The 25,362-nt window shown below is 35.3% G+C and overlaps 1 protein-coding gene and 1 long non-coding RNA gene across 2 annotated transcripts in view; one reads left to right on the top strand and one right to left on the bottom strand.

Annotated features, from left to right (window-relative positions):
* LOC140683665 (uncharacterized) overlaps nt 1-12,190 on the top strand; it is a 33,318-nt gene extending 21,128 nt beyond the window's left edge. Inside the window, exon 2 of the long non-coding RNA XR_012054910.1 lies at nt 11,628-12,190. This is a non-coding gene — a long non-coding RNA (uncharacterized lncRNA). The remainder of the gene's footprint in view (nt 1-11,627) is intronic.
* Nucleotides 1-25,362, bottom strand: part of EYS (eyes shut homolog) — a 765,693-nt gene that overhangs the window by 549,676 nt on the left and 190,655 nt on the right. The gene's annotated exons all lie outside the window — the stretch shown is intronic.

The following is a 25,362-nucleotide window of genomic DNA, read 5'->3' on the forward strand; positions in this document are numbered from 1 at the left end:
ATGACTTGTTCATGCTGTGAACATGTGAATGAGTCTTCAAATGTGCTAGCGCTGAAACTGTCATTTCCTTTTTGGTCTGTATAATATTCTGTAATTTTCTTTGCTTCAGAAGGTCCATTTTCCAAATGTCTCTTGTTTTGCTTTGATGATATGAAAGATAATGAAAATGATGGAAATACTTTTCACTGTTTAATTACAAAAAAAAACAACCTTTAAGCAACTCTAAGGAAAAAAGAAAAGCACGAACATAAATCCCATGAGAATAGTACTGTCTTCTACAAGATCTGATCATACATACTATTCATTGCTGCACACTGGTAGATATTTCTTTACAGTTAGAATTAGTTTGCATATATTAAATGTGTTGAGTATGATTGAATATAAAAATATTTTGTAAGTAACTTTTCCAGAAATTAAATACTGGGGCTTGATAATAGGGAAATTTCTTAATGGAACAAATAATATTTTTAAAAGATAGAATTGTTTTAAGTAGCAATTCTTCAGTTATATTTGACAACAGCACCCTGTATGTCATACAGGATAATTAACAAATTGTCTGACAAGGGCTAGAGAGACAAGGGTTGGAGAGACAGTGAAAGCAATCTACACAAGAGCAGTGTTCTTAATAGCTACAATGTGTAACAATAATAAAGACATTTTGACAGCAAAATGTTTCTTTTTAATGACTTTATATTTAGTTACAGGTACTTAATTCATTCAGAAATAGACAGTAGACCATTTAGTATTGTTTTCAAAATAAAATTCAATATGAATTTCAAAAAAAACACAATGAGGAGAAGGGATAAAGACAGATAAAAAGTAATTTAGGGAAAAAAACCCCAAATCAAATCAATATAATTTAACTGTTCCCATTTTTACAATTGGTGTCCTACAAGCTGAGTCTCAACAAGGTGAATAAAAATGCCTTTCCTGCTGCTCTGACTATGGCATGCCTAGGGATGAGAATATGATCTGACTCTTCTGACTCTGAACACTTTAACATAAAACCACTGTTATTTTATGAGCTCCTTGCCCTCCAGAATATTCCTGAATCCCTTCTGTCTTCTTCCAGCAGTAAATTGCATGAAGCTTTTGGCAGAATAGAAACTGAAAAGCCACACACACAACAGCTGTTAGCAGCCTTCAAAGTCAATACGTCTTTGAATGGTACTCTGATGAACTTCATTATTTTTACTGATATGTTTTTTTAATTGCTATGCATTTTGCTTCTTTTCTTTTCACCTAATCAACATTTAAAGAGAAACAGTGGCGGAAGACTCAAAATATCTATTAAATGTTCTAATCTTCATGGTAGCAGTCATATTCTCATTTACCTCATTTTGCTCTCTTTACTTAAAACCTTTTTCTCAATGTCAGCTGAGGCAGCCAAGGTTCCCATTGTAATTCCTCCAGAGCCTAGGACACGCCCTTGGGAAAATAGGAGAGGGTTACAGGATGTCTAGAATTCAGTACCTGCAGGTTTTTGGTTTGATGCCAGGCTGTCTCCAGCAGGGTCTCGCTAATCAAGACTCAGGTTTAATTATTGGAGCAATTTATTCCAGGGACTGCTCCCAAAAAGCAAAACTAATAGAACTGAACCTGTTTGAGCTCTTTCAGCTCTACATAGCCCTCTGTAAAAACACCAGCATACTCTGCTCTCAAATGTGACCTCATGCATTCATATTGTATTCTAAGTTAGGTAATACTTATTTCCAGTTTCACGTGATTGGGCTGTATTTAGGCCACAACATTTCGTCCAGTTAAAATGAAGCTTTTAGACACTTTGAACAGAAAAATATGTCTTGTACATGTAGCTTGATAAAATATGATCAAGTTCTGTGGAAGAAGCCTGTCAATTTTTACAGGTATCTAGCCACACCCAGGGTGGATACAAGTCTATCCATGGTGGGCACAGTAGCCCCAAGGCTGAAGCTGGATCAGGTGAGGCAGCAGCTGCTGCTTGGGGTTAAATCAAAGACATTCAGCTCAGGCCATGGCAAGGCTGAGCCTCTGCACTGCATCCCCCAATGCAATAATCATATTTACAGGGCTATAACATCTTTTGTTACAGTAACAAAACATCAAATTAATAAAGACACGTTTGTTGTCATAGACCCTTTCCCTGAATAAATCCCTATGCATTTAATAATTTTTAAATTTTTATTAAATGGAAACAACCCTACCTCCTAAACAAGTTATTTTGCTTACATGTGCTAAATTTATAATGAGATTTTTTTTTTTTAATAACTTAATATAAGCCATGGATTTGGGAAGTATGAACTCTAGAAAACTAGATAAATATAGGAGAGATACATGAGGCCCATAGTACGCTGCTGGGTAAAATAAATAGAAAACCAGTGTTGGTAAAATATAACCTAAACATCCTCATGTGGATGGTTTTTGCATTTTAAATATGCTCAGAGGGACAGAAATAATAATAATTAATGCTTTGCACTTAAACATGACCTATCATCTGAAGATTTTGAGGTTTGCACATTATTATCTCATTAAACCTTACAACACCCTTGTGAAGGAGGAAAGTGCTTTATTATAGATACTTTACAGAGGTATTAATTTAGGAAAAAAAAATGGAAGTACTGTAGCAATATTAACCCATATTGTCACACAAGTTAGAAAGGAAATGCCACAATTTTGCCCCTTAAGAAAGAGCAGAAACAAATAAAGAAGTGATTAAAACTATTCTCCTAAAAAGTAGATAGGCCTTCATTCAAATTAATTGAATGGCTTTAAATAGTACTTTGGAAGGACTGTTTAAGAAGGCAAAGACATAGAAAGGGTTGCCCAGAGAAGTTTGAGATGTTTTATTCTTAGAGATATTTAGAAATGTACTGCACAAGATTCTGAACAACTTGTATGTAGCTCTCTTTTGATCAGAAGTTGGAAAAATTATCTCCTAAAGGTTTCTTCAAATGAAATTGTTTGTGATTTGTTTATAATCAATAATACACTTCAGATATGGAACTCTCAACTACATAAAAGGTTTGATAAAAAGTAATCTATGCTAGCCTTAGATGAGCTATGAAGCTCAGAAGAGAAGCTACAGAAGAGTAAAGAAATATCCTGTCACAACTTTCACTCCAAGGAGAGAATAAATCATAGATTTCCCACAGGGTTTCAGCCTCCTTGGGGCACATCCACCTGCTCCTGCGTGGTCTCTGCTTTCCTTCCACAGGCTGCAGTGGCTCTCTGCTCCCTTGGGCTCCAGGGGCACAGCTGTCTCACCATGGGCTGCACCAGGGGCTGCAGGGGTTTCTCTGCTCTAGCACCTGGAGCACCTCCTGCCCTTCCCTCTGCACTGACCTTGGAGTCTGCAGAGTTGTTCCTCACACTTATTCTCACTTCTCTCTCTTGCTGCAATTTCCCCTGCACAATAACATTTTCCTTGTGTTATATCTGTTCTCCCAGAGGCACTACCACTCTCACTGATGGATTCAGCCTTGGCCAGTGGCAGATCTGACTTGGAGCCAGCTGGTTTTGGCTCTGATGGACAGAGAGAAAGATTCTGCAGCTTCTCAGTAATGCCACCCTTGTAGTTTCCCCTGCTACAAAAACCATGCCACACAAACCCAGGAAATTCTTACAATTTAAATTATTTAATTTAACCTTAGAATTTCTTTTCTTATCCTTTTAATTTTTTTAGTGTTATAGCAGACTTTTGTTACACCTTCCATTTACCCACTTAGTACCTATATAAAACTGCATATGCACACTGAACAGTTTGATTATTGAGGGTTTTTTTAGTAAATTTATAAGGATAATGATAAATAAATACATAATGTATAGAGTTTATTGACAGAAGGGACTTCAACCTATATGTCTCTTTGTAAACAAAAGAGCGCTGCAGTTTACTTGGTCCTTCTAGAAAGACATATAGCCCTATTTACAAATACAAAGATAGAGAATACAGAGGACTTTCTTGTATCTTCATCACTAAGGAAACCACTGCTTCTTGTTTTCTACACCATAGAATTTTACTTACAAGCTAAGACACAAGGCTCCGTTATTTCTTCTTGATAAACTGAACCCTTACATCTTTCTTTATAAACTGTTTAATCAATTTTAGACATTCAGCACTGTCAACTCCAATTTTTAATCAGACTTTTGAAAATGAGCAGACAGTGTGCTGTCCTGACAATGTCTCAAGTGTAAGGGAAACTGAATGTCCATGCTAAACAGGCTTTAGTTTGTCTATCTTGTCTAGACTAATAATCATACTTCTAGTAGACTGGAGAACTTCATTACCACATGGCTATGTAATGCAGGCACAATGCAAATAACTTTGTTTAGCCATGCTTACTCCATCTTCATCATTGGCTACTGCCACTATTTAAGTTTTGATATGATGTATATTTGTAGCCTGTCCTCTTTCATTGTAGAGAATAAGGGAAAAGAACATTGCCACTGCTTTAAACTTCATTTTGAAGCCGATGAACCAATACTTTTAACAACAGAAAGAGTTATTGCTGCTTTTAAAAAATGAGGCTAGATAGAGCATTAGATGACACATTAAAAAATTCTATCCTAAAGTTAGATTTCTAAAATATATTTTCCTGGTTAAAACTCGAGCTTCCAAATTACATATGTGCTTTTGACAATTGCCTTTTTAAACACTTTGAAATTAATCTGCTTATGAATTATTCATGGTGAAAGAGAAGTTTGCCTGTGATAGACTGCTCTCTTAAAACTGCTGTTTGCCTGTATTTAGGCAATAACTACACAAATACTATTCTCCCCACCTGGAAAAGAATTTAAATAGAAATATGGGAAATGAGAACTATCATTAGTTTTTAAGAACTTTGAATCACCTAAAAAAGCAAATGGATATACCAAGTTTATATTGTGGTGTTTTTTTCCAGTATTTCTTTTAACAGTGTCAAAGTTTAATGCTAATTTTTCTCCCAAAGTACTAAGAATAAGTGAAAATAGGTAACAAAGGGAAATACAGAATACTGAAATGAATCCAAAATTAACACTCAGATACTTCATAAATAAACCAAAATCTCTCCTAAAAATACAAAAACAAAAAAAAAAAAATCAGGTTCAAAATTTTAAAATGGCCAGTCAATTTAAATTCTTTTATTTTGTCTTCTTTCTTTAATGTATGTTTATTTTTTCAATTTTCCTCAGGGATAGGTCAAAATTGGTTGTGCAGGTAAGGAGTAGGAACATTTGGCAGCTGAAAAATCTTTTATTTCAGTCATTTAATATCTACAGTTTTTTATCTAAAAAAATTTATTTTTAAAAGTGTCACTGATAGGGATTCATACTCCAAGGACTAAATTATTGTGTAGTCCCATATGAAATTCTAGACACCCTTTTTGACTCAAACTAAACTATACATATTTTTATTAAGATGAAGTGATTTTTTTTTTAACATCTTTTCCATTAAGCTCATTCTTGAAGCCTTTAAAACAGATGAACTTACAAAAGATTCATGTAACAAGAAACACAAAAAGGACAAAAAATGTCCTTCATGGGGCCAAAAAATGTTCAGTAAAAAAAGACATTTTACATCTCTACTACTTAGTTTCTGACAGAACAAGTGAATGATTTATCTTAAGAAAACTACAATTCTTAAAATAAAACTAGAGTAATGAAGCTGTAAATGTACAGCTTTCTGTATTTTAGATTATCCTGCTTACTAATTATAATAAATACTTTAAATTGCATATAGATTTTTTTGCTGATTATGTGTTCTTATAGATAAACCCAGATGCCCAACTCTAACCATCTAAATCCTTAGATCGCCAGTGGATGAGATCAAGGTTTCTTAATAATTCTCTTTATTCCCATGCTTCATATTTTTCTTTCTATGACAACACTGTTAAACTGCATAAGAAGGAAGCTACTTTGATTCTACAATAAAACAAACAAACACAAACAAACAAACAAACAAACAAACAACAAACCCTATCTAGTCAAATTTATTTTAAATGAGCTTTGACACTGTAGGAAAGAATAGAAGAAAAGGCTGCTGTGACAGAAAGGTCAGCCTCACATGTCAGTACATATAACTTTATTCTCTGTTTTCAATTACAAATTTTGTATATTGAAACTATTGAATATTTACATTACTTTTAAAATAGAATATTATTGAGGTCCAGGGGTTCAACCTAGCTTGCAGCTGACCTTGAACTATCTGGATTTTTGGTTAATGATCATATGAATAGAATAAGAAGTAATATAATTTACCATTCTTCTTTTTCATTGTTTGCTATACAGTGGAACATTCTTTTCTTTTTTAAAATGAGTTATGGCTTGATCTAAATCCTTCTGAAAACAGCCCTTGCTTTAGAACAAAAGGAAGGCAAGCTAAATTCCATTTCATTTAGTAACAATCAAAATAATAGAGGTCATTGTACTCAATTTCAGCTCCCTGTCATGATTGAACAGCGGCTTAGAGGCTTAAGGTACTTTCCAGGAAATTATGTAGCAAGATGAAATCTAATATATAGATTTGGCACTACAGGAGATGAAAAAGTTTAGAGATAGATAATGCAGTCTGTTATAAATCTTGGAAGAATCCCCCTCATTTCTATATAAAGTTGATATAGCCCCTTGGGTATTAACTGATATTTGGCATAACTGCAATAATTTTAACACTTTTAGTATGATATATTTGCCCCCATTCTAAACATCCATATCTTAATATATAAAGATGCTATGAGATAATGTGAACAAACAAAATGAAAGTTGTTAAATATTACTAAAAATTACCTTTATAAGCAAAAATCTCAAGGAATGTTATTAACAACTCTTTACTTATACTCAAAAAATTTTTGACTATATAAAATATTCTGCTAAAACCAAAAAAGCTAATTATAGAGGTAGCTCATAACCAAGATTAATAATGACAACCACATAATGGGTTCGTATTAAAAAGAGAAAAATGTCTACTGAGCAGTGAGAGCAAAAAGGACAAAGTAGTATTGCAAACAGAGATTACACTGAAAAGAGCATTTGACATTTATAAAAACTTCATAGGTTTTAATCCCAAGCAGACTTTGTCCTTTTTCACATAGCACTATGACATTTTGTCTGACCACAGCCTTCTCTTTGCCAGACATCTTTTCTTGACTGCATAGGCATGAAACAGAACTAGATCCAATATGTATTTAATAAATTTGTGTTGGTATAGAATTTGAAAAAAATATCTAAATTTTGAAGGCTGAGGCAGTAGCAATTAAAAAACTTTTTATGATCTATCATTTTAGCTCATGACTCAATTCCTCCACAATCTATATGCAGTCAGATGAGCTTACTAATTAAAAAGAAAATAAGTCTGAATTCTGGCACAAAGACAGCTTCTTAACTCTTGTAAGTTAATGCATTTAAAATATAATTTATGCATTTAAAAATATGTTTTGTACACTTAACTTTACAAAAAATGTCCACTATTTACAATTCAAAGTAATTGCAAAGTATGCAGAATTGAGAAGTTTGTTATTGCCAGTAATGTTTCATGCTTGGCAGTTAAAGAGACAGTGTATTGTTTAAGTGAATGGAAACCTTAGTCTTACTTTATTTGTATTTGTTTTTTACCATTTAAAACTAGAAAAATGACTTAAAATTATTTTTGAATAAAGTAAATGTTTGGGGATGACAATGGTTACAATTCTAAATTTTGCAAGATACCACATTCCTCTTGAACCGATAAGTAGTCAATGCTAAAGGGCTCTATTAGAGTATGGCTTATTGGAAGTCGGAAAGTCAAACCAAATCAAAGGGCTGATATTTTTCACCCTCATTTAAATTTGAATATTTAATTCTTGATTTCATAGCTTTTAAAAGTCATGTTCTCTACTGTAATGAAAGATAACTGAAAAATAGGTACTTCAGCTGCCTTTATTCTGTTCTTGATGCAGTGTGACTATTTGTGTGTATCTTCAAAATGCTGATGCTTTCCTCCTTAAGCTGTCTTCAGAAAGTCATCTGTTACACAGTTTAATACACGACCTCAATGTTAAACTCCCAAAGTGAAACACAAGAGTTTTCATACCAAGATTTGGGATGACACTGTTACTGTGAATATGCAGTAATCATATGCAAAATGGGAAATCACCTGGAACTGGATGATAAGAAGTATCTTCAGAAGTCCATGCCTTGAACCCCTTCCATCCCTAATATCTGCCACTGCCCTCTCCAGGAGTAAAGCCTCTAAAGAATCAATACTTCTACTCATCTTTCAGTATTTTAAGTGGCACGACACCAGAGATTCACTGGCAGGGCATTGTGGGCACAAAATTATTTTTGTGACCCTTCTCAGGCTCTTTGCTGCTTCCTCTGATGCTTTGACATGGCTCCATGAACCCCATTTAATCCCAATACCTTGTTGTGGTCATGCCATAGGAGACGCCATGCCAGTGGTGTCTCTGTGCTGTCACCAGGATGGACTTCAGCCCTACAGTGTAGGTAAGTTCACCCTTCAGCCCTACTCTGCTTTCTTGACTGCAGTCTTTCCACTGTCCCGGTTTGCTCCTGGCTGAACCTTGTCAATGAATTCCAGACCTGGTTCATTGCTCACTCTGGATTGCCCTCTGCTACCAGTCTGCACTGACCACAGTTTTCAGCACCTAATTGTGTAGCACTGTCTGTGCTGCCCTCTGACAGTGTTCTGCTTCCTTTATAGCTTTATAATTTGAATCACCACCAATTATATGAAAGAACTTTATTTACGAGTTTCAGATGCTGAAGTTATTTGTATTGACATAATCTATAACCAGGAGAGTGTCCTAGTCTCAGGATCATCAGATATCTTGTGAAAGATAGAACCTTCTCTTTTTTCTTCCTCAGTAAAGAAAGGGTACACAAAATAAGGCAAGGAATTGTGAAGATAGAGACAAAAATGAATGGATTTTTAGCCTAATGATTAAAAAAAACTGTTAAGAGAGAGAGAGCTCTAATGGTTTTGACAAAACTCATGTATTTTCAGGAAATCTATGAAGAACACCTTGCTGGTGTGAGTCATCCAACCAAAAGGCTGCAAAAGCAGTCCATCTTGGTTCTCAGGTTATGCAATCTTTGAAATCCCATGCTGTGGCTGATGTGCCCCTATTTTGAATGAGTCTTGCTTTAAGATTTTTGCAGAATTTAAACCTGGAACCAGTTCCTTGTATCAAAGGATAACAGAAAGATTTGGGTTGGAGGGGACATAAAATCTGATCCAGTTCCAATTCCCCTGCCATACTTGGCATCTATATCCCAGTGATATCATGAAATTTAAGCAATCTAAGAATGGAATTGTAATAAAAGAAGAAGCTGTTTTTACATGTAACTGAATACTCAAGGTTGAGTAATTTGAAGACCAAGCCTAAAGGTTCTCACTTCCCTAAAGGCATCTGCAGTCTTCCAGGTCAGCCTCTTACTAGTTTGTATTTACAGTGAGCATCCCAGATACTACATATCATAGTGTACTTCAGTGTAAGAGGTTAATAAAAACATATTAACATGCAGTGTAAATTACCACCTCTTCTATCAGGTTAATCATTATTTATGATATAATAAGTTCAAAACAGCTTAGAGTATCGAGTCATTTTTATATCAAAAATGGAGGTTCTTAATACTGTATTAAATTGTTTTCTGTCCACTTATATGAGAACTATAGTGGTTTGAAAACTCTGTGTAAATAAACTCACAGAAAGTTGAAAAGATGTACATTACAGTCAGAAAGAGTGAAAGGGAGAAAGAAAGCATCAATTTTATAATGCATTTGTTTCAGAGCAGCAAATGTATTAGTGTTTACTGATGTGCTGATAAGCATGAGGTACTCCAACTTAGGAACAGAGCAAAATACATCTGTATCTGATATTCATGCATATACATCCCTATAGGTGCAATCTTTCTCTAATGCATGGGAAATATTAAAGGCTTATGGAGAAAATGCTCCTTTTCTCAAAAAATCCCCTGTGAAATTATAAATCATGCAATATTAATATCTGCAGATAGAGAAGTGTGGAATAAAAATTGCCTAACACAGACACTAGCTCTAAGCAACATCAGCTAGCAAATCATCCACCTAAGATGCAGTGGTAAGGACATAATTTCAAGCTACATTGAATATTGCATGGTATAATACAAGCCATTTTGAAACAAAATTAGATGCATAATTTTCTATACACACTGCATGAGAAGTCCAATCAAACTAAATTTGTTGTTCTACTGACACATTTTTGCTATCTGTAGTGTCAGTTTCCTGCAATTTTTTCCTCCCACTGTGTTATTTTTGGTGAGGAAGAGTGCCACAGAGCCATGAGGTACATCTTGCAAAAATCAATATATCAGAACAGCTATGAAACTCATTTACAAAACAGACTACATAAAGTTTGAAGAAGAGTCAGTAGTGGGCAGACCCATAAATTCAAATTTGTAGGACTGTCTCTCACTTTTCTCATTTGCCTTACATATATTTTAATTTATAGCAAGGGCAGAAATTTTATGAGATACAGATGATTGAGACATTTATAATCCCATATTAGTGATGCCAGAACTGAAAAGGTCATATAAACTTTTCAATCCTTATGAAATACAACAACAGAAAGATCTTTCCATCAGGCTTTAAATTCCTATGTCTTAAATATATATTTCTGATAAATTTTATTATAAATTCTGGTATCAAACTGTAAAAATTATGCCATTCCAATAAAACAACATTGTTTTAAACCCAATCAGTAGGCCTTTTCTCTCTTTTACATGTATACGTGCACTTATCTAATTTCAGAAGACATCATTGAAGGTTACTCAAATTATGTTCTTTTTTGTGGTGACAAACATGTGTACTTTATACTAAGCATACTTAATTAATTTCAGTATTCATTATCTTCCTAGCTTTCAATAACCACAGTTATAACCGCAGTTATAAATTTCATATAAGTAAGCCTGCACATGTGGACTGAATGCCATTTATCTCTGTGTTCTGTTTTCTTCAAATTATGTTCATTCATTATATTCTCAAGGGTTTTGTTTTTGTTTTGTTTTTTTTTTTTGGTTGTGGCTTGTTTGTTTGTTTGCATTTTCCCCACAGGTGCAACAATAACATTATGTTATTCTTGAGTTTTTTTAGTTTGGGTCTTTGGATACCTGAACTTCCTCAGTCACACAGTGGAACTCAGCGCTCAAAGCTGTTACCCTGTAAGCAGGAATCAGGCAATCTGTAGCTCTCAGAGTTCAGAGTTCCAGACATCAAGGAGCGATGTGTGACAACGTCAATAAGAAGTAGCAAAGTGATTTCACTGCAGATATGAAAGTTCTTGTTCCTGATGTATGCATACCAGAATGAGCACAACAAGGGCTGAAGTTAAAGGAGCAAGGACTCATTTGTCCCAAAGGACAAAGGATCTTTTAAAAGGAAGCATATACTCTGTATATGCATTATACAGTTTGTAAGAGAGCACTCATGGGGAGAAAGCATCATGCCTCTTGTCAATTAAAGATGTTTAAGCTTGACTATTGCAGTAGCAAGCCCTGTACAGCAGGGCTACTCCAAGATTCCTCTGCTTAGCTTCATTCTGGGAATGAGTAGCAACAAATGTAATATTTGGGAAATTAAAATTGGAAATATAAGCTTGTGTCTGATGGTTCACACTGGGTTTTTACTATATCTATTCTAGGTCAGACCTGTCTAAATTGGAGTACAGAAATATTCTTCTGAACAAGAGCTGAAGACAGCTGAACACATAGTCTCCGCGGGAATACATCAGCACTAGGCTGCTGAGAATTAGCACGAACTCTCTTGCATGTTTTCCTCACACCTATGAACCCTGAATCCCTCACTGTGCAGTGGTATGGTTGATACAGAAGGGGTTTATACATTTTCCCCAACTCATATGCTAGTCCAATAAGTAAAGCTTGGCATTGTTCCCAGTAGTGGAAGATGTAGGCTGAGAAGGGAACTGAAACCTTGCAGCCTTTTTTTCTGGATGAATGGAAGATTGTTTTAGTAAGTAGTGCTGTTACAGGAAAAAAACCCCAAAAATTAAACCAAACAGACCATAGTTTTTGCTCTAATTGTAATTTGCTCTAATAATAATTTTTATTAAACAACAAAAGAGATGTAATTTCTCTTTGATGAATGTTTTCAGTCCTCATCCATCAAACCTATATCCTATCTGTGAACTTTCCCAATGTTACTGTCCAATTAATAAATGGATATTAAAGCAGCTGAAATGTTAAACAGGGACTTGGCTTTGAAATCTTGCTTAGTCTTTCTGATAGGAACAAGGGTATTTCGTGGTACATATATCTGCGTAATATGACGAAAATGGTACAAGAATATTTTTGTCAATATGATTTTTTTATTAATTTCTTTCTTGACATTATTTTCTGCACCATCTGGCAACCAATACCAAATACACAAATACATAAAAATCATGAAAGGAATGAATTTACACCACTAACAGCTTTGGTTTTATGTAGTAAATACTGAGAAATACAGTGCAGTGATTCACTTAATTGATCACTAGATGTACCATATTCCAAATTTGGAAGCAGTTGAAGTTTCTTCATTCTTTTTGCCTTTGTTTATAGACTTTGAGTTTATGTGTCACATTCCTTTCAGAGGTGCTTTGCACCAGAGGAAAACTACTTCTATTTCATCTGAGGTACTATAGGCTAATTTTGTACTACAGATTGTGTTAAATTGCAATAATTCATCTAGTAGCGCATTTTCGCTTTCTGTTTCCTATGTCGTAATTATATCCAGCAAATGATGAGCTACACAATTTGGTTCCTTATCACCAGACACACAGAAGCGAAATATCTTTATATGTACATTGTACTCTTCTGACACCCCTCAGAAATCTGATTTGAAACAGTACTCTACAGGGAGCCTAGAGAGATGATAATATAATTGTTTGCAATTGGAATGTAAAGAAAATTACTGATAGGTTCATGGATGCTGCTTATAAAATGACTGCAATTCTCATTACAGGATTCAGCATTTCTGAATATGTTCTGACCTAGTTTGATATACTGAATTTTCAAAGGAAGGACTCTTACATTATGGTACCTTCATTTAGGACCTACAGGTTGAGATACTCAAGACTTATAGAACAATGTATAGAACTCACTACTAGGAAAAAGCCTGGAATATGTTAGTTACCTTTATGTAAGTTTTAAGATATCAACTGGGTATCATATGGCTGAATCAAGAATCAACTGAAAGGACTGTGTGATGGCAGAGCCACTTGCCCCATTCTGTGCCTGGGAAGGAATCCCTTTTGAAGAGGCAAGACAGGGGAGATACAGTCCCTAAATATCCACCCTAGGAAATAATCTATGCAGAACAGAAACTATGAGAATGAACATTCCTTCATCTAACTGCTCTTCTGCTGAATGGCAATTGAAATAAGGGTTCTATTAACTATTTTCTACTGGAAGGGGCATTCTGTGAGGTAGCATATGGCCTTAATATATTTATCTTGTATAAATTTACGTGGGTACATAATTGGATTCATAGGTCTGCCGTAGCATAGACAAGACCCTCCTGTGGAATTCTAAATCCCAACACCAATATCCAGTCTTGTATGTATACAGCAAGATTAAAGCATACATAGTGTTTCCTTTCTTCAGCACACCCAAATAAAAATCAAAACAATTCTGAATAAAGAATGTAGGAACATGTTAAAAAATGCAATAACATGTCTGCAATTTATGTTGTAGCACAGTGAAGCATTTGCACAGGAGTACTACTGCGTTTCATCCTAGCACTCCAGGGAGCAGGCAGGCTGTGCCTAGCTCAAGCCAGCCCCCACACAGTCACATTCATTAGCTGAATCAGCCATCTCTGATCTGGGTCTAGGGAGAGTATCCATGAAATTAATCCAAGCCTATCTGGTCCTGTGTGTCTGTAAAACAGTACTGTGCTACTGTGCCAAATGAAGAAAAAGTGGTAGATCACTACAAAGCACTTCTTTCTTTTACCTAATTTCATACATATCCCTATTTAATTTTCTGTTTCCCCCTTCTGAGTTTATTTTTCACAGAGATGCTTTCTGGGTTCAGTCATGCACAGACAAAATGAAAATGTATTAAGACCACTGGGAGCTCTATACTGATTGAAACAACAGCCATGTAGAACTCTGGCTGCTACTAAAAAAACTGTTGATTTGATTTCCTAATGCTGGCTGAGCAACTCATTATCTTGTAATGACAAGTTTGTGCGCCACCTTCACCAGACTTTTGGATTTGGAAAAATGTGTAAAAAAAATGGAGAGATATTTCTTCAGTGCTCAGATGCCAATAAAGGAAAAGTGGCACCTATTGTGTCTACACTTTTAGTAAAAATTATGCTGATAATATTACACCTTCAAAGGAAAGAAGAGCCTACCATTTAATTTTGTGTACAATTACATGTGATAGACACCTTGTAAGAATAAATAAAAGTCATTATTCTTCTTGAGAAACAAACTTAAAATGAGAACTCTGTGAGTCCATACTGGGTTTTGTTCAAATGTTTAATTCACAAGCCTGATATCCTTGTGACTTTTGTAAGAAACAAGGTTTGGGAAATTTTTAAGTGGGATATCCATTTGCTTCAGAGCATAGATATTGGAGATTTATTCCTATTTTACTAAGTCTTCTATCTGCATATTTATTAGAATAACTCTAGTGAAATAAAATACAATTCTAGCAAACTAATGCATCTCTATATTATAATAATGATCTGCCATGGACAGGCATTACAGACATGTACAGCATTCCCTAAGGAACATTTTACACCAAGCCTTGTTCCTGTGTACAGACTATTTTTAGGATGCAGAATCCTTTCTACCCTTGTCCTGCTTTCCCGTTCTTCTCCCCTTTTCTTCCCTTTCCCTCCCCTTTCCTTCCCCGGCTGTTCCCTCCCACTCAGTTACTCTTCTTAAATTTCTAACCTCAAGCTTCATTATAAATGAGCATATACACCATGGTGAAAATTAAACAAATAATACTAAGACTGTCAGAAATCTTAACCAAGCAGAACTGAACACATGGATCCTTTAATGTACTTATTCTGAGCACACTATAGAAATTAATCAAAGAGGGATATATTTGTTACTCCCTCTTGCATGGGTTCTTTTCTCCTATATAGTTCTATATTTACTATGACTGATGGCAATAATTTATTATCACTCTAAATTCTGTGAATGGAAAAAGCATGTGTTTACTTGATTTAATGTACCACTGTCAGATAGAAAAGGTATGTGAGATTATAATAAATGCATCAGAGAGTCCCTATTACGTGAATAAAATCCCAGTAAATTAATATTGGTATGATGAATTCATGAATATTTACATTGTTCTTGAAATTGATTACAAGAATAAATAATCATTTCTGCAAAATTTATCATAGCAGACAGGTGCAAAAAGATGATAAAATGCATTTTCATAAATATGGGAATATATTTCAATGCAACATGTATTACAAGATAGCACTTTCTTCTTTTGACTGGAAAGTGAAATTTTCATTTCAGAATATGTTGATAAATCTGGCAACAGTAAATGCCATGCCGAAATGCAAAGCCAGTGGAAACCGTAGAAGAGATGTTGGAGCACCTAATATGCAGTTATTCTAACATATAGCAAAATAAATATGTGCTGAGTGTTTTAAAGTACAACTCAGTGAAGTTTATCAGATACAAAATAACATATTTATAAAGCATATAAATGACAGCACTCTATGGGAAAATACAGCTGTAAAGTACATTTCAGAAGTTTTTCCAAAAGTCTCTTTTTCTTGGAAAAGCCAGAAGTTGAGTATTTAATGACAAATAAACAAAAAGGGAGCTTTATGAATTAAAACACTATTTACCTCTAAGAATTTGGTAAGGTATTGAATTATACAATGCATGAGCAGGTAATTAACGTGTTAACATCTGAAAAGCGTATCTAGTTGGTGCTTAGAAAAGAATTCAGAGGAACTCAAATTCACATACAGTGGTTGGATTTTAGAATAAATTAAAGTTGTCTAGTGAAATCAGGAATTGATTAAGCTGATACTGGCAGGTGAAACTGGTCATCTACAGACAGGGTTTTCTCAAGAAGCCCAAATCAACAACTTCTTATCACTTTATCATATATGAATTATTATATCTTCAGTCACATTCATTTCACAACAAACACTTCTCGTCTTCATATGATGCATTGTGAGTCACAAAAATTACATATATATGTACTTTTTCTTTTTGTACTGAAAGCCCATATTATTTTCATATAGATGAATCACATATATTAATCTTTTCATATATATATATTAAAAGTTATGTTGCTCACTAAAACAATACATAAATGGTTTTGATTTTTTTTAACAAGAGGTAGAAGCATTTAACTATGCATTTGCATCACAAAACATATTTCCATTAAAAGAATAGTATTGGTAGACAAAGTGGTACCAACTAGCTGTGATTTAAAAGAGATAAGGTTGCAAGCCATAAACGTGATTCAATTTTCATACTTTTAAATGTAATTTCATTGATGTACTGGGGTATGGCCAGGTTTTGGTAGCAGGGGGGCCACAGGGGTGGCTTCTGTGAGAAGCTGCCAGAAATTTCTCCCATGTCCAATAGAGCCAATGACATTCAGCTCCAAGAAGGATCAGCCACTGGCCAAGGCTAAGCCCATCAGCAGCAGCAGTAGAGCCTTTGGGATACGGCAGTTAAGAAGGGTGGACAAAAACTGCTTCACAATGGCAACAGAAGAGAGGAGTGAGTATGCGAGAGCAACAATTCTTTCAGATTGATACCAGGGTCAGTGAAGGGAAGAAGATGCTCCAGGTGTTGGAGCTGAGATTCCCCTGCGGTCCATGGTGCAGATCATGGTGCAGCAGCTGTGTCCCTGCAGCCCATGGAGGGTCCCACATCGGAGCTGCTGAATGCCGAAAAAAGGCTGGGAAACCCTACTGGAGCGAGTTTGCTGGCAGGAGTTATGTGACCCCTTGTCCTCCTGTGGAGGATCCACGCTGGAGCAGCCTGTTCCTGACAAACTATACCCCTTGAATTAGTTCCTGACAAACTATACCCCCTGACTATGCTGGAGCAGCTCATGAAGAACTGTAGCCCATGGTGAGGACTCATGTTGGAGAAGTTGTAAGAAGACACCCCCTGCTGGAAAGATTAACTCATGAAATGTAAAAATGGAGGCAATGATAGAAATTTCCAGGTTCATGTTGTGTGTAGATAAAAATAAAATGGTTTCAAGTATGATTGTGAAAAATATGTTAATTCTCAAAAATAGACATATACATAATGTTACAGCTCATGGGTAGTTAAGTTAAAACTTAATCAGTGATCTGACTTACTCAGAACAATTTTAGGTGAAATCATAATTTACTCCATCTCTGGGATACTTGCAGAACTCACAGCTACTTTTCTCTGCGTTTTCTTGCATTGACATTTTACTTTTTTCCCCAGACATTTTCTTCTCATTGTCTCTTCTGTCTAGGTTGTTTTTTGAACTACTGATTATTCCACAGACTGAATTGGTTGACAGGCAAGTCCAACCCATTATTTTAAATTAAGCTTTGTTCAAATTTGACCTAAACATCACCACTTCAGCACATGATCTTTCAAAAACAGTATCTTTTCAGGTTTCTAGTACTGTCTGACCCTAAGCCAATAATGCCAAGTATATTCAAATTTTTTGACATAAAAGGTGCATTTGTAATATGATTTAAAATGGCTGAATTATAGAGTTCTTGGAAATTAAGGTTAATAATGAAATCATGGAAAGACACTTGAGCACAGCAATAGTATGTAATGACTTCTTGAGATATAAAAGAAAATTCATATTCTCTTTTAAAATTCCTAATGATTTTTCATTATACTTTCTCAGTATCCCTGAAGTACAGCTTCATACCCTATGAGGTACCATCTAATAGAGGCTTCATCCTGTTATTATTTGTCATCATTTAGAAGGTGCCTTAGGAAAGAACATATTAAAACATCTTCACTTCCTCTCACTAGTTCAAACCTTTACAGAAACTCAATTTTACATAAATTATATTTTAAAAAAATTATATCTGCAGTGTTACAGCAAACAAGTACTTTACCTCAGCAGGTAGCAAGTCCAAATGACTCATATTTACTTACACAAAGGTTTCACTTGAAAGATAAAAAGACAAGGATTGTTCTTTTATTCTCTTAGCTCCTTTTCAAGGACCTTAAAAAAATGTTTCTTTTTCCCCATTAAAAAAAATAGTATCTTTAAATGCTGTGACAGAAAAGTATTAACATAAACATGTTCTCTCAAGATATATCAGTACAGGTAAATTAATTGTTTATTAAATACATACAAAGGAACTGCTTGTTAACTCTATCTGGGAAACAGCATGAAACTGCTGGGTTTTGTGCTAATTGTAAGAAGCAGATCTATTATGGAAATAGCATCAGAAACATTTCAGAAAGCTTCACAAGAGACTCTGAGCTCACATGTTTACATTCATATTCTAAATAATCTAGGTAAGAAGCTCTTTAAGAAGACAAAAGGATTGCAGACAGAAATAAAGCCTGAATTTTCTTTCAAACTGGTTTAGTGCGTAATATGGAGAAGAAATAGCCATTCAGTTGAATTGTGAAGTAATTTAGGTTAGTAGGAGTTGGGTCATCTAACTTAAACCTCCTGCTCAAAGCAGGTTTACCTTCCAAGGCAGCTAAAGGTGCTTAAGTCTGTGTCAAGTTGTATTTGAGAAACTCAAAGGATGTCAATTCTGCAATCTCTCAGGAGCTTTGCTACAATTTTTGGCTAACAGCCCCTGCCCTTCTGTTGCACATGTCAGTCAAAAGTCTGCTCCACCTTCTGCATTGGACTGGAATTAAAGCCTCCTGCTTGACTTCTCTTCCCTGAGCTAAACAAACAAAGCCTCTTCTTGTCTCCTCTCAGCTTATGTATTTAATCTGTCTAACTGCTTCTAACTGCTAATTTGCTTTCCTTTATTAACATGTTTCTTTCCCTTGGACCCAGAAGGAGACCTATTACTGCAGCTGTGGCCTCCCCTGTGCAGTGACAGCTGCCTTCAGCCAGCTGGCAATGATCTCACTAATACAGCTGTGCTGGCTCTGCCTGCCATGGATGGGATTCCATTCATAACCTCTCTATGGTGCTGTTTTGATTTTCTCACCAAGACAGTGTTAACATATTGGCACTGCTGAGCAGTGCTTTCAGTGTCAAGACCTTTTCTTCTTCCCAGTCTGCCTTCTCAGAGAGGAGGCTGGAGAGGACACAGCCAACACAGCTGACCCCAATAGAGAAAAGAGATATTTCATGCTACGTGATATTCTGTTCAGAAGTAAAAAATCAGAAAGAGAAGGTAGAAGTGGGGCCAGGGCATTTGTGGTGTTTTTCATGGTGTTTGTCTTCCTGACTTACGAGTGCTGAGGCCCTGCTTTCCTGGAGGTGGATAAACATCTGCCTGGGATGGGACATGGTGAACTCATTTCTTATTTTGCCTTGCTTGCACAAAGCAAGTGTTTCTCACTTTTTCCCTTTGATTCTCTCCCCCATGCCCTTGCAGAGCAGTCAGTGTGCACATGTTGGGGAACTTACCAGCTGAGGTCAAACCACCACAGCAGCCTCCTGTGCGCTTGGCCTTTATCACCACCAGAGTGCAGTCCTGACTCCTGCTAATTGGTTCAAGACACACCAAGGACCTTTTCTGCAGCCCTCTTCCCAGTACATCAACCTCAGCACTGATGCAAGAGGCTTCTTCTCAGTGGCTGAATTTTCTGTTTGTCTTTGCTGAACTTCCAGAGGCTCTATTGGCCCATTTCTACATCTTTATTAGCCATCCTGAATGGCAACACCTCCTTTCAAAATACCAGCTCTTTACCCCAGTTTGTGGTCATCCATGAACTTGCTGAGGAGGTCAGATGTGGGTCCCTGAATAACTGGAACAGATCTCTCAGAGAGTCTGTGACATCTCTACCAAAACTGGAGGTTTTCAGCTCTTTACTGGACAAGCCACTCAGCAAATTCATTTAACTTTCAACTTAAATGTTATTTTGACATAGATTACCTCTTGAGGGCCTCCCACAACCTGAATTGCTGGTACAAATAGAAAATACAGGATAAAGCTTACTTTTTATCAATTTTATAAAGTTATATCAGATCTCTAGTTACAGAAGGAATAATTAACTATTTCCAAAAAGAATAATACAATTTTGACAATGTTTTTATTACATCTCTGGTAACTTTTGTTCACAAAAAATTGATTTCAAAAAGATAAGAATTGGCAAATCCCTGTATCCTGAGAGGAAAAATTGTGTTTTCTAACAGGAAGATAGAAGAAGTAAGGCTCCATAATAATTTGAGAAAGGCCAGATATTTCAAATGCTACATAAATTCCATCATATGGCAGTGATGAACACCACACTGTAAAACAAATTATTTTATTTATATGATGCTTCATTCTTCAATTTCTTCTTAAGATGATCCTAAAGATTAAAATGCACTGTGAATAACTGCCACGGGCATATCAGAAGTTATTAAGCCTCTCTGTGTGTTCTCATCATGAAAAAACATTTTCAATTCAAAATTTCCTTTACTGTTAAAAATCATACCCAAAGGCATGTGTATAACTTCTTGTTCCTCTTTCACTATTCGGAGATGTTAGGAGTTATGGTTTTATTCATGAAGGAAGGGTCCTTATAGCTCAAAGGATAGTCTTTGAAATTCTTTGAGTGGCCCAGAGATTGAGCCATTCTCAATATCTGAATTAATTGGCTAAGTTGCACACTCTCTTATCTTTGCAGTCCTGTTCCAGTGCAATGGAAACCCAGGGCAGTCTAAGCTGATTTATAATTTCATTTTAGCACACCCACACAAACACACAGTAAGCCTTAGGAGAAAGTTCAGATAGATAGAAGCAGATAAAATTATTTGCTTCCAGACATCAATATTTTCTGAGAAAAAGCTGTTCATGAAGTTTTCAAATGGGATTGATTTAATACAAAATAGATCTAAAAATTATTAAATTAATAATTCTCTAAAAATATCTCTTTTCCTCTGCCTACTATGCAGCTATGTAATTTATCCATGACTATTTCAGAGGAAGGTAGCTCAAGATTAATTAAATTAATACCATCTCTAGCTAAGGAACTCGTACTAACAAGAATGTTATTAGAGACTCTCCACGTGCTTCCAGCTCCTGATGCTATCTATAAGGTCTGGTGTTCTTTGGGATATTCTACCAGGGTGAAAGCCTTATCTTACTGAAGATGTCTGTACTATTATCTTTTCCATTTCAAGGAATTCCAGCAGCAGCTAAAACACCTGTTTCTTCTTGAGAGAATCTGGAATACAAACAGTACACTGTAAGATAAAAAGGATGCCATGGAGCTTGATATTTGCAGTTTTCACTCTGGCTTAAACACATGCTTGCCCAGAATCAGATTAAGGAAAACTGAAAACTTTTAACTATGTTACGATATCCTGCCCTATTTTATATAATGTAAAAAGACTGAAGCTCTTCGTAGCTCACACATTTACTAGACTCATGTTAACATGACACAGTCAAGTACTTGATAACCTGTTTTTTCCACCATAGTACTTAAAAGATCAAAGTATTTTACTCCAGCCGAAACAAAAAATTATTTTACAGTCATGTTGCCTGAGAATGAAATTTTCAGGAAGGAGCTCACGTATTGTGATTTACCTCTGAATTGCCTTGGCATAGTTAGTTACCAGTGAAATTAGGAGCAAGAGCTCAATCATTCACAGGTTTGTGCACAAAACTTTGTCTTGGCAAGATTAAGAAAGCCATATATTATTATGACAACAGCCTGTACTTTTGTTGATAACAGTGTACAAGTTTGGTTTCTATTTTGCTTTTTTTTTACAAATCCAAAGACTAGACCCTATGGAAAGCACAGCTTAGAAGTGCAAGATTCAATGCAAAAAAAACACCAAACACAAATACATAAAATCAGATCAGGCTGCCCCCTCTCCAGCCTGATCTCAAAAAAAACCACATGTTCTAAATGTTCTCTTTTTCACATCTAAGAATAGGAAAGGAATTTGGTTTGATTTGTGATCTTTGGCTGATTTTTTATTTCCTGTGAGGGTTGAAAAGTCCCTGCTCACGGTCTAGGCAATGGTACAAGCTAAAATGTTGGTATGAGAGATACTATGCAGAGAGAACTAGGAGCAGATACTGACCGGCTTTACCAGAATTTACTCGCACAGAGAATTCCTAGTGCATGATATCTTCTTGCTGAGCCCTAGGGCAAAGACTGCATTATAAATAGTGATTACAGATGTGACCTGCCTGGTAGACTACAATAAAACCTGATCTTGTACATAGAACAAATACTGGCTGTACCTGATTTTTTTTCCAAGTCAGTTGTAGCATCCCTTTCTGTTTTCCTATGTTTATCATTAAAAGAAAAAAAAAAAAAATCAGCATGACTGTTGCACCTAATTTGTTTTGCCTTTTCAATTGAGGAGTTAAGCTGGGTCCTTCCTTTATTAGCACTCCAGAAAAGGAAGACTGAGGCATGGGGAAGGGGGAGAAATTTCTCTCCTGCTGGAAGATTAAAAAAGAGAAAATGTGCAATTCAACTGTTTCTTTCTATATAGGATTTATTTCCCTGCCAATGTAATGGAAAATATTGTTACTATATTAGCCTATTTGTTGGATATATTTCTTAATTTATATTTCCATGAAATTTGTGTACATACATACATTATCTATAATGAACTGTCAGATTATCAGATCCTTTCCAGGAAATGGCTTGATATAGAATGCACCAAATTATTAATTTGCATTGATGATCCTTTATGCCCAGTATTCCTCCTCCATCTTTTATCTCTATTATTGAATTATTGCATAACATTTGTACAGTCTTTAACATATTCACTTATTAAAAAATCAATGAACTTTAATAAGATTGATTTTTCAAATACAGCTACCGGGTATTCTGTAAGAAATTATACCTTGTCTTCAGATTTTTTTCCACACTGCTTTGCTAGGTATAATGTTTGGCATTTGTTTTAAATAAATAAATTTTTTAGTTAATAAGGAGAGCTGAGAAACCACCTCCCTTGAACTGTTCACCATCTGCTAGATGTTGCAGTCCAGGACACGGTTTCTGGCTCAGGATGTCCATTTCTGAAGTATGAAAGCAAATTAAGCATATGCTGAAGTATGTCCCACAGGTTTAAGTTCAGCTTGCGACACACACTGGTCCCAGTGCCTTCCCAGCAGACAAAAATTCCCACCTGCTCATAAGGGTAAAGACCCCAGCTCATGTTGCTCTTTGGGATTATTCCAGTAACTGGACTTTGTATTCAACCCTGCTGAACTTTTGTGATTCTTGCTGACCCAGCTTTTCATGCCTGTCAAAATCTCTTTGGGTGCTCTTCCTTCTGACTAAATCACTTAATCCAGTTTAATGTCATGCACAAACATGGTGATGATGCATTCAGTCCTGTCATCCATATAGTCTAGAAAGATATTGAAAAATTTGAACCCTGAACGAACCCAGTCATGAGTGGGTGCCAGTTCAACTTTATCCACTCTTTCTGTGGATAAAGAAATGTGATGCAAAAAGAGATATGAACAGTACAGGCCTTTTTGCTCCAACACTGGTCTCTCTGTACAGTCCATTTCTTCACCAAATTGTCAGAAAGGTTGTTGTGGGAGGCTGTGCCAAAGTGATTTACTAAAATCAAAGAAGTAAATTCACAACTCTTCTATAATCCACTGAACAAACTGTTTCATCATTGAAAGCAATCAAGTTGGTTAAACCCAGTTTAGCTTTGTTAAATCTGTGATGGCTTTTGCCAACAAATCTGCCACATAAGAATGTAAACCCACAGTGCTCAGTAGTCAGCCTGTCTACAAACAGCAGTGATACTTCCAGCAGGGTAAAAGGCTGTGGTTCTCAGTATGTGTTGACAACAAATTATAATTAAAGTGTTAGTGGTGGCCTCAAGGATTCTTTCAAAATACCATATAATCATATATATCATATGACTTTTTTTTAAAAACTAAATTACAGTTCTTCACTTTTACTGAAGTAGGTGAGGGAATAATTTAACTTTATTCTGTACATCAGTTTCTTTCATATTTCTGCGAATTTTATTTGGTTTCTTAAAAAATTTCTTGTCTTGTAATATTAACCTTCAGTTTTTGAGACAAAATTAATGCTTTAGCATTACTTTCCAAATATTGCTATTGAACACTATGATCAAAATTTAGTATTAAATGGTAAAAGTTACTATTAAAAAAAAACCCAAACAAAGACAGTAAAGAGGATTTACTTAGTTAAAAAGCAGTTAATAAAGCAACATCATGACATGTTTTGCATAGCATTTTAGGACATAACTATATTTTATATAGTTATATTGCTATATCACTTCGTATCCAGGCCAGCATGTTCTTTGGGAATTAATCTCTTTGTTTTGATGTATCTCTCCTTAGATCTTTAATTGTGTTCAAATACAATTCATTATGTTCAAATAGATGTAACTTAATATATAAGGGTCAGAATCTTTATCCTACAGTCCCTACAGTGTGCCAGGCAACCAACTATTTACGTTACATTCCATGTTTTCAAATAGCAGTTGAATTCTGTGAATATTAATATTACTCATGAGTGATAGACTACTAAACATGGTGGAAATTATATACTGTGATTAAGTAATCATTGCAATTTAGCTAAAAGAACAAAATTCCCTAATAGTATAAAATAATTTTGATTAATATCCTTAGCATTATGAATACATAAACTGTCCTTTCAAAAATGTGTGGACCACGTACGAGTATGTTATTTCAGCTTTTTCATCATGGCTAGTTAACAGCTTGATCCACCTGTTGATGTGCAGGACACCATAAAGCACATGCAAAATAAATTCATTTTCAAGTCATCTTAATAAAAATAGGTACCAAAATATACAACTAAAACCAGAAATAGTTGGAGGAATTTAATGGTTTTCTTAATTGCATTTCTATTTATTTCTATTTCGCTCAGAGCAAGCACCTCTATTATGATTTATTGTAATATCTTTGTTAAGTTTATAAGCTATATTTATTAAAAAAACTATATGCAATTGATATATCTTTAGATATATATATGAGGAACAATCACCTGAATGACAATAAAGCTTTTTTTTTGGTCATATTCTTCTGTCTGCCATTTAGACAAAAAGAACGTCTATCAGTAAAACTGATGTATAATTCACATTCTTGTCGCTTTCCTCAGACCTCTCCTTTGTTCTGCACTGTTTGTCCAGCCAATTGCTCATTCGCATTTTGACAATACACAGTTGCCATTTGCTTCTGTCATTTTGCCAAGGCTAGCATTCCAATTTTAACACTCAATTGTTTCACTAAAACAGCCTAACTTGTTGAGAAAATTTGACTGCAGATGA

The sequence above is a fragment of the Taeniopygia guttata genome, chromosome 3 (genome assembly GCF_048771995.1).
Source record: "Taeniopygia guttata chromosome 3, bTaeGut7.mat, whole genome shotgun sequence".
NCBI classification, from domain to species: domain Eukaryota; kingdom Metazoa; phylum Chordata; class Aves; order Passeriformes; family Estrildidae; genus Taeniopygia; species Taeniopygia guttata.